Source organism: Mus musculus, chromosome 8, assembly GCF_000001635.26.
Source record: "Mus musculus strain C57BL/6J chromosome 8, GRCm38.p6 C57BL/6J".
NCBI lineage: Eukaryota > Metazoa > Chordata > Mammalia > Rodentia > Muridae > Mus > Mus musculus.
In genome coordinates this window covers 106,356,901-106,370,247 of record NC_000074.6, presented here as the reverse complement: position 1 = coordinate 106,370,247, position 13,347 = coordinate 106,356,901, and the positions used below count along the sequence as shown (strand labels likewise).

The 13,347-nt window shown below is 46.7% G+C and overlaps 1 long non-coding RNA gene across 1 annotated transcript in view; it reads right to left on the bottom strand.

Annotated features, from left to right (window-relative positions):
* Nucleotides 1–12,132, bottom strand: part of Gm39238 — a 12,458-nt gene extending 326 nt beyond the window's left edge. The window contains exons 1-2 of the long non-coding RNA XR_879147.2: nucleotides 12,010–12,132; nucleotides 5,632–5,763 (exon numbers count right to left, since the gene is read on the bottom strand). This is a non-coding gene — a long non-coding RNA (predicted gene, 39238). The remainder of the gene's footprint in view (nucleotides 1–5,631; nucleotides 5,764–12,009) is intronic.
* Nucleotides 12,133–13,347: the final 1,215 nt, after the last annotated feature.

Below are 13,347 nucleotides of genomic sequence, written 5' to 3'. Positions count from 1 at the left end.
TAGTTCGTAGGGAGTGTGGGGGAGGGAGAAAAGAAGAAAGGAAGGAAGAAAAGGAAAAAAAATAATTCCAAGGAATTATAAGTAGTATTCTAAAAACTTGAATCTTATTTGGTGTGTGTCTGTGTGTGTGTGTGTGTCTATACAGGGAGAGAGAGAGAGAGAGAGAGAGAGAGAGAGAGAGAGAGAGAGAGAGAGAGAGAGAGAAAGAGAGAGAGACCATGAGAGACCATGAGAGACCATGAGAGAGCAATGGACCATGCTTCCAGCTCCGTGTGAGTTTAGAAACCTCCACCTCCATTCCCCAGTTCTGCAGCTGCCTCCTGACAAGGCCCCAGACTTGCCATGGCGCCTGTCTGAGTGTGGCCAGTCTTCTCTTCCCAACACCTCATGCTCTGAGCTGAGCTCCCTTCATGGTGGATTTCCTGACACTCAGCCTGTGGTGGAGATCACAAGTGGCGGTCTTCAGGTACCTCTCCCTCCATGGTCCCCCCAGCCTGCCGACCTTATCTTGAGTTTATTCCTCCTTGCCCTAATTCTGCCCATGTCTGTATTAACTTCACCCTCAAGCCTTTGTAACCAGGACCTCCCTGCCCCACCTCCAGTTCTTGTTGTCACCTGATTCTCCTAACCCCTCCTTTGAGGCCACGAAGGAGGCTTAATACCTCCTACCCATCCTTTCTGGAAGCCTACAGTGAACAGCTAACGCTAACACTATGCATTTGTTCAGTGCTGGCTGGATACAGGAGCATCGCTGTCTACATTCCAAACCTTCCCTTCATTTGCTCCTCCCGGCCACTTCATCCCGGGGTTATGATGAGGAAACTGAGGCTCTGAGAGATCAAATAACTTGCCCACGGTTCCCAGCTATGAAGCAGCAAAGCCAGGCCTACTTGTCTGACTCAGATGTCGTGTCTATAAGGCTGGCTTTCAAGGATGTTTATGAATTAGTCCCAAGCTGTTGTCAGCGCAAGCTCATCTATCTTCCTTGCAATCCCCGCCCCCCCGCCACACACACACACAGGCAATGCTGCCTGTTCATTGGCCTCTGAACACTGGCTGCATAGTCCCAACCTCATGCCTCAGCTCACACACACACTCTTCTCCTGAAACTCATTTCTCCAGTTCCTGCTCTCAGAAAGTTTCATCCAGAATGGCTTCTTACCATGAAGAATCCCCTTCCTTTAGCAATCAGCCCAGACTTGCTTTATTTTTGCATGTGGCTCGCCTGTCAACATTTCTAATAGGCAGCAAGTTCACTAACAGCTGAGACAATGCCCAGTTTATACTTGAGTCTCTTGGAAGTATCCCACATGGAGCCTGACATTCTTGCTTACAGAATTGTTTTTGTTTTGTCTTTTTTTTCAGTGTCGGGCATTGTACATGCTGGGCATGTGGACTATTTATGGCTGAGCTACATTCACAGTCAGTGCTTTTGTTTCTTTTTAAAGATATATTTATTTATTATATGTATGAGTGCTTTGCCTGCCTGTATATTATGTGCACCATGTGGATGCAGTGCCTGTAAAGGCCAGAAGAGGGCGCCAGATGCCCTGGAACTGGAGTTACATACAGGTAGTTGTGAAGGACCATTTAGGTGCTGGGAGCCGAACCTGGGTCTTCTGAAAAAGCAGCAAGTGCTCTTAACTGCTGAGCCATCTCTGCAGCTTTGTTTTAGAATTCTTATGTTCAAGAGGATGAGGAGAAGCTTCAGAGAGCAGGTTCCTTCCTGAGCAGGACAGCTTGGAGGGTGAGGCACATTCCCCTGGAGACTGGCATGTGCAGTATGGGCGGGTGCACCATGGAGACACCCCTGCCTCAGGCCATCCTGTGTGTGAAGCAATGGAGACGTTTCTGTGGGCAGGAGTATTCCAGGGTGGGGTAGGGACCTGCTCTGAGCCCTGGGCCTCTCTGGGTGCTTGCCTCTCTTACCTTTGAAGCTGAATGCCAGCTGTTATCCATCCCAGCCTCTGGCTCTGACCATGGCTTGCCTAACTGCACTCACCCTCACCCCTTTCCTTTCTAGGACTCAGAGGAAAACGACAGAGTGCAGTCTGCAAACTTGTCCACTTCCTAACAAAAGTCAACCTTGGGAAAAATCTGATGACTGAGACCCATTGGGACTTGGCAAGTGGATGATGTCCGTGCTGAACACAATGACACAATGGTATGAAGCAGGGATAGACCCTTCTCTGCTGAAGACACATGGGAAAGCTATGCAGAGGGGAATGCATGAGGCCCAAGGATCAGTTCTGGGCCACAGGGGAAGAGGTTCCACAAGACTGAGTTCCGGAGACAGGCTTGCCACATGTCAAAGTGGCCGTGTGGTCTAGAGTGCCAGGGCAGGAAACATGCCTGTTTCCTGGGTGACAGACAGTGGGACCCATGTTGGCTTTTCGCCTCCTTAGCAGAAGGCAAAAGATGGATGCTAAGTTGAGCAGTATGAGGACCAGATAAAGGGTGTGTTCGTCTTTAAATCGCTAGCTCAACCAGGCAGACAGAGGCCCAAGGAATAGCTGGTAACTTGGCCAGGCTGAGGAACATGGGCTGTGATGGGGATAATGAAGCTCTTTAGAAGGCCTGTAGTGGGTAGGGCTGGGGAAAGATATGTCAGACAGCCCCTCCTTGCCCTCGCCTCCCTCTTTCTCTTTCCCTCTCTCCCTTCCCTCCTTTGTTCCTTCTCCTCTATCCCTCCTCCCTTCTCTCCCCCCTTCCTTCTCTTCCTCCTTCCTACACAGCCTCAGTGCTGTGAACTGACCCCTCAGCCCTACAGGAGCACCTCCTTTCCGGACCCAACAAAAGGCAAAAGAAAACAAGCCCAGTCCTTCTAAAAGGGGGAGAGCCACCCTCTGCCGAATCCAATCCTTTGACTTACACTCACAGCCTTAAATACACGCTTTGAAGACTTATAGCCAAGACCTTAAACACAGTCTTTGAAGTCCCTTGTCCATTGAAGTTGCCTTTCTTTGAAACCATAAAAGAACGTGGGGCTTTTCTTGGGAGCAGGAAAATCCACCCCCCCCATGCAATTTGCAACATTTAAAAAGCAAGAACGGCTAGCCAGGGGAATGAGAGGTCTAAGCTCAGTCTGTTTTCGGTGGTGACAGCCAGGTGGTTGGCAGTGTAGCCCAGGGGTTAGGACACTCTCTAGAGGGTGGCCCTCTGTGGATGACTTGAACCAGGTCACCCAGTCTTGTGAAGCCTTCGTTTTCCTCACTCCTGAAGGGAAGAGATCAATCCCACCCTCTGAAGACTGCTTCCTTTCATGACTTATGGGTGTCCTTATGTGCCAACAAGGGTACCAGGCTAATTGATACCCAGTTGAGTTTTCTCTCCCAGTGAAGAGCCCCAGTTCCTCACTGCAAAAGATGGATGTCTAGGAACGCAATTTAGCACCGGAAATAAAAACTCAGACCTTGAGAGTGGGGGGCGCGGGGAGCTGAGGCCATAACACAGTTGGTCAGTTGCTTGTCTAGCACACTGGAACACATGGAATCAATCTCCAGGACCAGGTGTGGTGGCACTTACTATAATACTAGCATAAAGGAAGATGATAGCAAGGCAACTTCTCAGCTACAAATTGAGTTTGAAGCCAGCCTGGGCTACAGGAGGATCAGTCTAAAGGGGTTGGGGGAGAAAGAGAAAAAGAAAACTGGGATCACCTGAGAGAAATGCAGTTTGCTCCCACGCCCCACCCCCACCCCCACGCTCAATGTCACGAGATGCTCCAGAGGAGTCAGGAGTTGGGTGAGGATGAATCTTGGTCTTCTCAACGTTCTCGGGGATGCAGAGAAAAGTCAGATGGTGGATGAAGGAGCCATCTGAGATTAGAGTGGGTCATAGCTCCACAAAGAAGTGCAACTGGAAGTTTTTCGAGGGACAACACTGACTCAGAGCACCAGGAATTTTAAGATAACTGAACCGAATTTGTATGTATTTTGTGAAGAAATCCCCCCCCCCAATAAACTCAAAATGGATCATTGACTAAAATGACTGGATTGAAAGTTTGAGTTAGAAGAAGCCCTTGTAGTATTGGATTTGGCAGAGATTTCCTAAGCTGCACAGAAAAACATTAGATAGACTACATCAGTTCACTGATCTAAATAGCACCAAGATTTAAAACCCGAGCCAAGTTTGGTGGTGCAGGCCTTTAATCCCAGCACTCAGGAAAGATAGAGGTACGTTAGTCTTCATGAGTTCAAGACCGTTCTGGTCTACATAGCTAGTTCAAGACCATCCAGGGCTACAAAGTGAAACCCTGCCTACAGTTTAAAATTGGGCTGGTAAGATGGCTTATCGGGTCAGGGTACTTGCTGCCAATCCTGATGACCTGAGTTCAACCACTGAATCCTACCTACATGGAGAGAAAATTTACTTCTAAGTATTGTCCTTTGGCTTACCTATGCACAATGTGGCACACATGTCCACATACATACTCACTTGCCCAAACACAGGTACACACATAAAATTTAATGCTGTTATTTATTTATTTATTTATTTTTAAGAGAAGTTCTCACAATGTAGTTTAAAACTTACTATGTAGATCAAACTGTCCTTGAACTCACAGAGATCCACCTACATTTGTCTCTGAAGTGCTGGGATTAAAGTCAGCACCAAATAGGAAGGAAGCAATAGTCCTGGTCCCTTAGTGAAGACCAGTCGTTCCACAGCAATTCCAGGCAGATGTGGGTGTGGGGTCTGATGACACAGATTCCATCTGCTATTCTGTCTGTGAGTGAATTACTAATTCATCTTCAAGTGTGTGTGTGTGTGTACACGCCACGCGCACGCATATGTGTATACATATATATAGTGTAAGTGTGTGTATGTGTGTATGTGTGTGAGTGTGTGTGCAGTGTGTGTGTATAGTGTGTGTGATGTGTGTGTAAAACACAATCACAGAAACTATCCTACTAGTGGCTGAAGCAGGAGAATTATGAGTTTGAGTTCAGCCTGAATTATATACATCTTTAAGGCCAATTAAAGCTATATAGGGAGGGCCTGTCTCAGAAAATAATTGTGAAAATAAAACACCTCAATTACTGAAGACAAATAACTCAATTTGGAGATGTAAACTATTCAGAGAGTGTCACCAAAGAAGATATATAGATAGCACGGGAAAAGATGTTCAAGGTCATTAATCACAGAGGGTGGAGGGATGCAAACGAAAACCACAATGAGATATTATGATACCCACTTGCCTAAAATTAAAACCACTGAACACATCAAATGCTGATAAGGCCTTGGGGCAACTGGGACTCCCATAATCAGCCGTTGGAGTCGTAAAGTTGTTTAATCACGTTGGAAGACAGTTTGACAACTTCTTTAAAAGTTAAAGACAGACTTGTTACACAGGCAAGCCATCCCACCCCTGGGTGCTTACTAACAATATAAAAGCATATGTTCACATAAACACTTGTCTTTGGGCTCATGAGGCAGCTCAGTGGTGCTCACTGGCTTAGCATGAGACCCTGGTCCTCCCCAACCACCCCAACCAAACAAGACTATGTAAATAAGACTATGTCAAATAAGACTATGTAAATTCATAGTCTTAGCTGTTCTAGTCATAACCATCTCCAGACTAAAGACCACTCAAAGGCCCCTCAACATGTGAATAAATACGTTGGTGCGTACCTGCTAATGTACCTCGACTTTACCAATAAGAAGGGACAATGGGTGTGCGGGCTTTCAAATAATGCTGTGCTGTAGGATGAAGAGGACAGACAAAAGCCTGGGCGTGCCATGTGATTCCATTCGCAAACAACCCTAGAAAAGGGAAGGAAGTCGGGTGAGTGGCAGCAGATGAGCGCTAGGCTGGGTGTGAGGTGGGAGGGGCAGGAAGAAGGGGATTTCAAATGGACACAAGGGATTAAGGGAGAATGAAGTCAAGAGATGGGTGTAGTCATGGTCTTGACCATGTTTTACAAGGCAGACATATATGAAAGCTCATCAGATCACAGTCTTTAAGCATGTGCAATTTATTGAAGCTGTTTAAAAGGAGGTGGATGGGCCAGCTATCGTGAATCATGTCTATAATCCCAGTCCTTGGAAAGCTAAGGCAGGGGGATTGCTGTGAATCTGAGGCTAGATTGGGCTATCGTATGATTCTCTCTCTCTCTTCTCTCTCTTCTCTCTAGATAGATAGATAGATAGATAGATAGATAGATAGAGTGTATGTATGTGTGTGAGTGTGTGTGTGAGTGTGTGTATGTGTGTGAGTGTGTGAGTGTGTGTGTGAGTGTGTGTGTGTGTGGTGTGTGGTGTGTGGTGTGTGGTGTGTGGTGTGTGGTGTGTGGTGTGTGGTGTGTGGTGTGTGGTGTGTGGTGTGTGGTGTGTGGTGTGTGTGTGTGTAGTCTTGCTCCCTTAATGAAAACCAGTCACTCCCCAGCAGTTCCAGTCAGATGTAGGCGTGGGGTCTGATGACACAGCCTAAAGATTCCATCTTCTCTGCTATCTGTAGGTTTATTACTAACCCAGTTAAACCTTCTCAACTCCTGGAGGGCAGAGACTGGGTCTTCTGTATCAAGTCTGTCCTGCTGAGGAGGGTATCGGATAATGACAACGATGAAGTGGCACACTTCACAAGTGGCAGCAGCAGGGATGGTTATCACCAGGATCTTGGAGCGTCACCTAAACGTGGGCCAGTAACATCCCTATCATTCCTGTTTTGTTCATGGAATGTGAGTAACTCACTCTGGGAAGACTCCCAGCATAGCCGAGGAACTGGCTAAGGCAGAGCAAGATGCTGAGTCAGGTCAGCTCCTAGACGAACTGGATCACTGGGGCTCACTCTTCAGGTCTGGGCTGTCCCATAAGACAGTTCTTACATAATCTACAGCAAACTATGATATTCCGGAGCCAGGAAGTCAATGCTGTAGACGGGGTCCTCCTCTCTGACAGCTGAACCCAGATTCCAACCTTTCCCACAGTGACCTGATTAGTGTCTCTGTGACCTTGTGGTCAGACTTGTTCTGCAAGACATACATGAAGGCTGGCAACTGCAGGGACCCAGAGCTGAAGTTCTCTACCTTGGAGAAGCCAGGCTAACAAACCTAAAGCCAATACCTGTTACATTCAAGCTCCACGAGAGCCAGCCAGGGTGATGGGCACCCTGGGCTTATGTAAGTCAAAGTATAGATGAGACTAAGAATGCAGCCTTGTATCCTTTCAATAACCTATCCTCCTCTGCTTGGGAGTACTGACTTTGCTAGAGGAAAGCTTGATTCGAAAACCCAGCCTCAGAATAGAAATGAGTGTTAGGTTTACTGCTTCCACAACAAAAGAATTAGCCAGTTAGCTGTTGGTTAAATGTCCTAAGAGCACTCTCTCTCTCTCTTTCTCTCTCTCTCACTCTTCTCAGTCTCTCTCTCTATGTCTGTGAGAGAGAATAAGAGAGAGAGAGAGAAAAGGAGAGAAAAAAGATCAAGAAGAGACACAAACACACACGGGGTGGGGGGTTGTCTTGAAGGTCAGGCTGTCCTCAAACTCACAGAGATCTGCCTGCCTCTGTCTCCTATGTGTTGGGATTAAAGGTGTGCACCACTGAAGTGGTAGTAAATTAATCTGTAGCATATGCTCCTTACTACCCCCCCCAAATGTTTTGGATGTAGAAATGAAAGACACACACACACATACACACGAGAGAGAGAGAGAGAGAGAGAGAGAGAGAGAGAGAGAGCCTTGTCTTTTAATATGCCTTAAACATTTAATATGCCTTAAACAGTGCAATGACTGGGGACTTCCAAATCTCCCCGTGGCTAATTCTCCCCTCCAATATTCCTGAATTATTACTTACTAAAACCTATTCGCCATCCTGGCTGTCATGGACCCAGGCATATAGCCTTCGTGGGCTAAGACGCCCGACTCTTAGATCTTGGCAGTGTCTCTGTCTCTCTCTCCTACACTTTTCAGGCTGTGACCTTCTCCTCCTCAGCAAAGGCGATTCTCTTCTTCCCTTGTGTTCCTTGTCTGGGAACCTCAAAGTCCCACCTCTGTCTCCCTGCCCAGCTATTGGCCGCTGACAACTTCATTTACCAATTAGAACCAGATGGGGGCATGGCCCATAAGCATCTCATATGTAGACCTGTAAATTCTCGTGACTTTGGGAACTCAATTAACATCATATAAATAATAAACCAAAGCCACAACACACCACCATGCTCATCTCCAGGATGTCCTTTAAATACCATACTCCTTTCCTGGGCATCCACAGAATAATCTGGTTTTCAGATATCACCTGCAGGTAGGTGATCAGGCATGCCCGGGGAGAAGCAAGATGATCCTTCTAGCCAAGTTTCTCCTCTCTAAAGTTTTCTTGGGTTTTTTTGATTTCTGATTGTTTGTTATTTGTTTTATTTTTGTTTTTTTGGCTTTTGGCTTTTGGCTTTTTGCCCTCAGAATGTTTACCCCAACTTTGAGAAAGGCCTGGTTGCAGAGCATGGTGTAGGGTATGTGTGGCAGACTGCACTTCTCTACGTCATTGTCTGTACCCTGCTGGCTTCCAGGGACACCACAGGCCTTACTGTATCCCCACATTCCCAGGCATCTATGCTTTGAGTTCAGCTCTACACTAGTGGAAAATGCAAACCTTCTAGATACCTTTCCCAGGAGACCTCACCGAGTCAGGGAGCTTCCTTAGGGAGTTCTCCAGATGAACTGAAATGTTAACTATGTTCCTGGAATGACCATCACCCTGTGCTCAAGGCAAGACAGAATTAATTCTCCCCAGACCAAGAGCATGGACTGTTGCTCCAGAATGTGTGTCCCCACTACATTGTACTTGTATTTCATCAGCATGCCATCTCCCTAGGAGAACCGTTGGTGGCCACTGAGATAAATGAGGGTATGAACAAGCAAGGTAGGAAAGCCATCTGTAGAGTTGGAGAAGGATGGGGTGGGATCCAAAGAGAACTGATTGATCTAACTTCAGTTCTGTGCAAAACACCTGGTGATTGATGTTCCTCTTTTATGCACAGCTTTGTACCCTAGCAGTGGGGTGAAGGGTAATCCAAGACCAGAGGCTGCTTAGGAGGTGCATGTAGAAGAGTCCTGTGGTGGTTTGAATGCTTGGGCCAGGGAGTAGCTCTATTAGGAGGTGTAGCCTTGTTGGATTAGGTTGTTAGAGGAAGTGTGTCACTGTGGTGTGGGCTTTGAGACCCTTCTCCTAGCTGCCTGAAAACAGTCTGCTCCTGGCTCCCTTTGAATGAAGATGTAGAACTCTTGGCTCCTCCAGCACCATGCCTGTCTGGACACTGCCATGTTCCCACCTTGATGATAATGAACTGGACCTCTGAACCCATAAGCCAGTCTCAATTAAATGTTGTCCTTTATAAGAGTTGCCTTAGTCATGGTGTCTGTTCACAGCTGTAAAACCCTTAATTAAGACAGGTCCCAAGACCACCTGGCAGGCATGAGCTGGGGACAGGCTCGGCCCCAGATTAAAGAGACAAAGTTGTGGGAAAAGGCTTCCTGGAGACTGTAAAGGTTGATCTGGGAAGAACTGAGCATAGATAAAGTACACTTGAGACCCAGCATCTGAGAGACTGCAGGACATCATGACAGCTGCTAAGATAACTGGCAAAATTGTCATCTCTTTTAACCCACTGAACCCACTATTGTTGTCTTTTTCCTCCTCCTATATTTTATTTGTTTGTTTAATTAATTAGTTAATTAATTAAGTGTGGGTGTGTGTATGTGTACATGTGTGTGTTCAAGTGAGTGCATGCCACAGCATGTGTGAGGTCAGAGATCAAATAGTCAATGAGGGAGAGTTGATCCCCTCCTTCTACCAAGTAGGTCCTAACAATCAAATTTCAGTCACCAGACTTGGTGGCAAGCACCTTTGCCTACTGAGCCACCTCATCAGCTCCATCATTGGTGTTCATGGCTCAAGTTCCCTTTGGGCTCCTGAAGGGTCAGAACAAAGCACAGTTAGGTGAGAGAAGTGTCCCTGTGACCTAGACAGCTAGGACAGTGACTGATAACTGAAGGCTCTAAAGACAGAGGGCATTTGCTGACCTTGTAGTCAGAGCCAGATCTTCCTCGGGGCAGGACACTCCATGAACATGGCATTTCAGAAAAAAAAAAAAAAATTTTTTTTTTTTTTAGCTCCCACAGGCCACAAAGATGCAGTTACTAAATTTGCCCAGAGGGGCTTCCCCACAACTGTCCCCACCTATTCATCATGCCAAATCTGAAGCAAAACTGTGGTGAGACACGAAGCAAGCCCTTATTCATGGTTCCAAGAGCCCAAACTTCAAAGAGTTAACTCCATTTTGCAAACATATAATCAACTCCCAAGGAGAATGTGGCTTTGAGGTCTTAATTAAATGAAAAGGATGCTGAGATGCCTACAGCCACCAGTCCTACAAGTGTTATCTCTTGCTATCTGCAGCTGCATGGCACATGCTGACTGATGCAATTGACCATGAAAAGCCCCAATCCTGGGGCTGGACCGTGCCACAGTTTGCTGTGTAATTCTTGGAGGATGCTTGTCCCCTGGAATCAGGGTCCTGCTTAGTAAAATCTTCAGCACTTGTGCTTGTTGGGGACCATTCCTCTCCCCTGCCAGAGAAGCAATTCTTCCCCGAAGCTCTTTGGCTGGTATTCAGACAGAGAGCACTAAGAGCCCCCCTCCCCTTTTTTTTTTAACAACAACGAGTTCTCTCCCCATGGCCCAGATAAGCACTTAAAAGAACAGAGAAATTAGAGGCAAGCCATGCCAAAGAACACTCGGCTTCCTCCCTCCCCACAAGGATGTTTCCCTGCCGTTCTTCAAAAGAGATGTGTGGCCAGAGGGATCTATGGCTTCTGGACTCCATTGCCATGGTCAAGTAGCTACTCTACTTTAAGCCTCAGGTTTCCCATCATAAAATGACCATGATTGTGATATTAAACAGGAATGTGCGTTTGATGGGAGTCTCAAGCATGAACCCCACCAGTGAAACCATTGCCAGTCTCTCGAAAGACAAAGGAAGAACCTGCCTGTTGTACAACAATTCCCTCTGAGATTGAAGCAGGAACAGAAACACAACAAAAGAGCTTCACAAAGTCCCTGAAACTGATTGGATTCACTGAACTTATCCCTGCCAGAGTAACCAGTAAAAGCAAAGAATCCCATTCGGAAGAAGTACAGCTGAGCTGCGTAGACCATTCTGAGACCAGACCAGATGCCTAGGACCTTTGCAGAAACCAGCAAAGCTGCCTGGAAGGGGTGTAGACCAACTGGGGGACCCGGAAAGGACACTTTCCAGTCTGTTAAGCTGCCTGCTTGACACACAGGCAGGAACTCCAGGTTTCCCGCTTTGCGAGCTTTCTCCTGTGCTGAGGTGGCCTTTGGTGATGCAGCTGTTTTTCAGTCAGCTCTGCTCCTGTAACTCCTCACCCTCACCCATATTTCTTTAAGTAATCCCAATAAAACCCATTGGCTTACCAAACTGGACTTTGGTGGTATCTATTCTTTAGTCTGTTGTGGGTTATCTCACTGGGGGTGAGTATATGTATGTTGTGTCTCCCCAAATATGTGTGTTATGTCTCCCCAAGAAATGTTTTGTCACACAACACTGTCTCCCGAGCTAGCTGGGTGAAATGGGGTAATTGTGAAAATATGCAAACACACATGAGCACTTGCACCCATTTGCAGGGACGCACCACTCTTTCTGGCCTCACAGTATTTCTTACCGATTACTTAGGCTGGGGATTAGTTTTGGCAGCCATTGTACTGTTACTGCCGTTTATCCCATTGATTTCACTAGATCAGACAAGGATTAACCAGAGTTTGCGGGTTTGGTCTGTCATGGGAGTTTCTATACTTCGCCACTGTGTGGTTCATTATTATTGTTACAGTTGTTCCTATTATTATTGCTAGGCATTGAACCCAGAGCCTCAAACGCCAGGCAAGCACTCTGTCACTGGGCTAGATCCCCCACCCTGGAGCTAGTTTTAAGCATTATTTCCGTACCTGAAGCCTTAGTGACTATAACAGTAATGAACAAAATACACTGTCCCACTTACCAGAAATGAAGAGGGCCAGGAGAAGGATTAAGTTCCATGGCTGTGGCCATTGAGGGAGAAAGGGACTCATACAAATTCCAAATAGGCACAGACTTGATGGCTTGGGAATCTTTTTGCGGAAATCATGATCACCATGCTAATGAAACTCAACGCGCTCACAGAGAATCCAAGACTGAGAAGGAGAGAGAGCAGAAGGCATTGGATCTTAGGGGGTAGCAGGCAAGGTACCAGAGCACTGAGCCTGAGTCTAGATACCTTGGAGTCTTTACCTGGAAATAAATCCTTAGTATTTTATCTTTGTGTGTATTGTTTGTTTGTTTGTTTGTTGAGACAGAGTCTTACATAGCCCAGGCTGGTCTTCAACTCCTCACCTTCCTGCCTCTATCTCCTAAGTGGTAGGCTTAAGGGCATGTGCCCTTTGTGTTTTATGAGTAATGTCTGCTATTGGAACAACACAAAATGCAGCAGAGACTAGAGGTCTCTATTCATTTGTGTTCTTGCCTCTGGCCTCTTCTCCTCTTCTCTTACCCGCCTACAGCTACCACCGAGCAGCAAGGGCATCCACCTTGGTAGGGGGTCTAGACCTAGGCACAGAAAGTTTGGCCTTTGTGCCAAACTATGGGGTAGCCCACAGGCATTGTGTGGGTCTATAGCTCAGCTCCGAGTATTGAGGAAGTGTGATGTTGAATAGCAAACGTTAACTGCCTGTTGCAGGTGAAGGAGACTGGGGAAATGTTTCTCTTACTTTGTGAACTAGGCTACTCAATCTTTTAACTGGTGCTCAGTCTCACCAATTATGTGGCTGGTCCTTGCATCAGGCACTATGGAGGCGAGAGTCCCAGGACCAACAAAGCTGGAAAGAGCTTACTGTGGAGCATGGTGACATCACCCAGCTTGGCTGTAACAGGAAGCCTGAGATGGTGACAATCTCCTCAAACACCAGAGAGCATAGCAGCTTTTATCCAGCTACATAGGACATTTCTGCAGCATACAACAGCCTGACAGTAAAGAATTGGATGACTGGGTGTGTCTTCTGCTTATGTTGAGAGCATTGGGGACTATGGCACGTGCTTGTAAGAATATACATTGGGGCAGACAGTCATGGAACATGCCTTTAATCACAGCACTTAGGAAGCAGATGCAGGCAGATCTCTGAGTTCAAGACCAGCCTGGTCTATGTAGTGAGTTCCAGGATAGCTAGGGCTACATAGTGAGATCCTGTCTTGAAAAAAATAAAAGGGAGGGGTAAAGGGAGGGGAGAGGGGGAGGGGATGGGGAGAGGGAGAGGGAATGTACATTGGTACAGTCTTTGGAAAGCACACTTTATTAGTAAAGTCC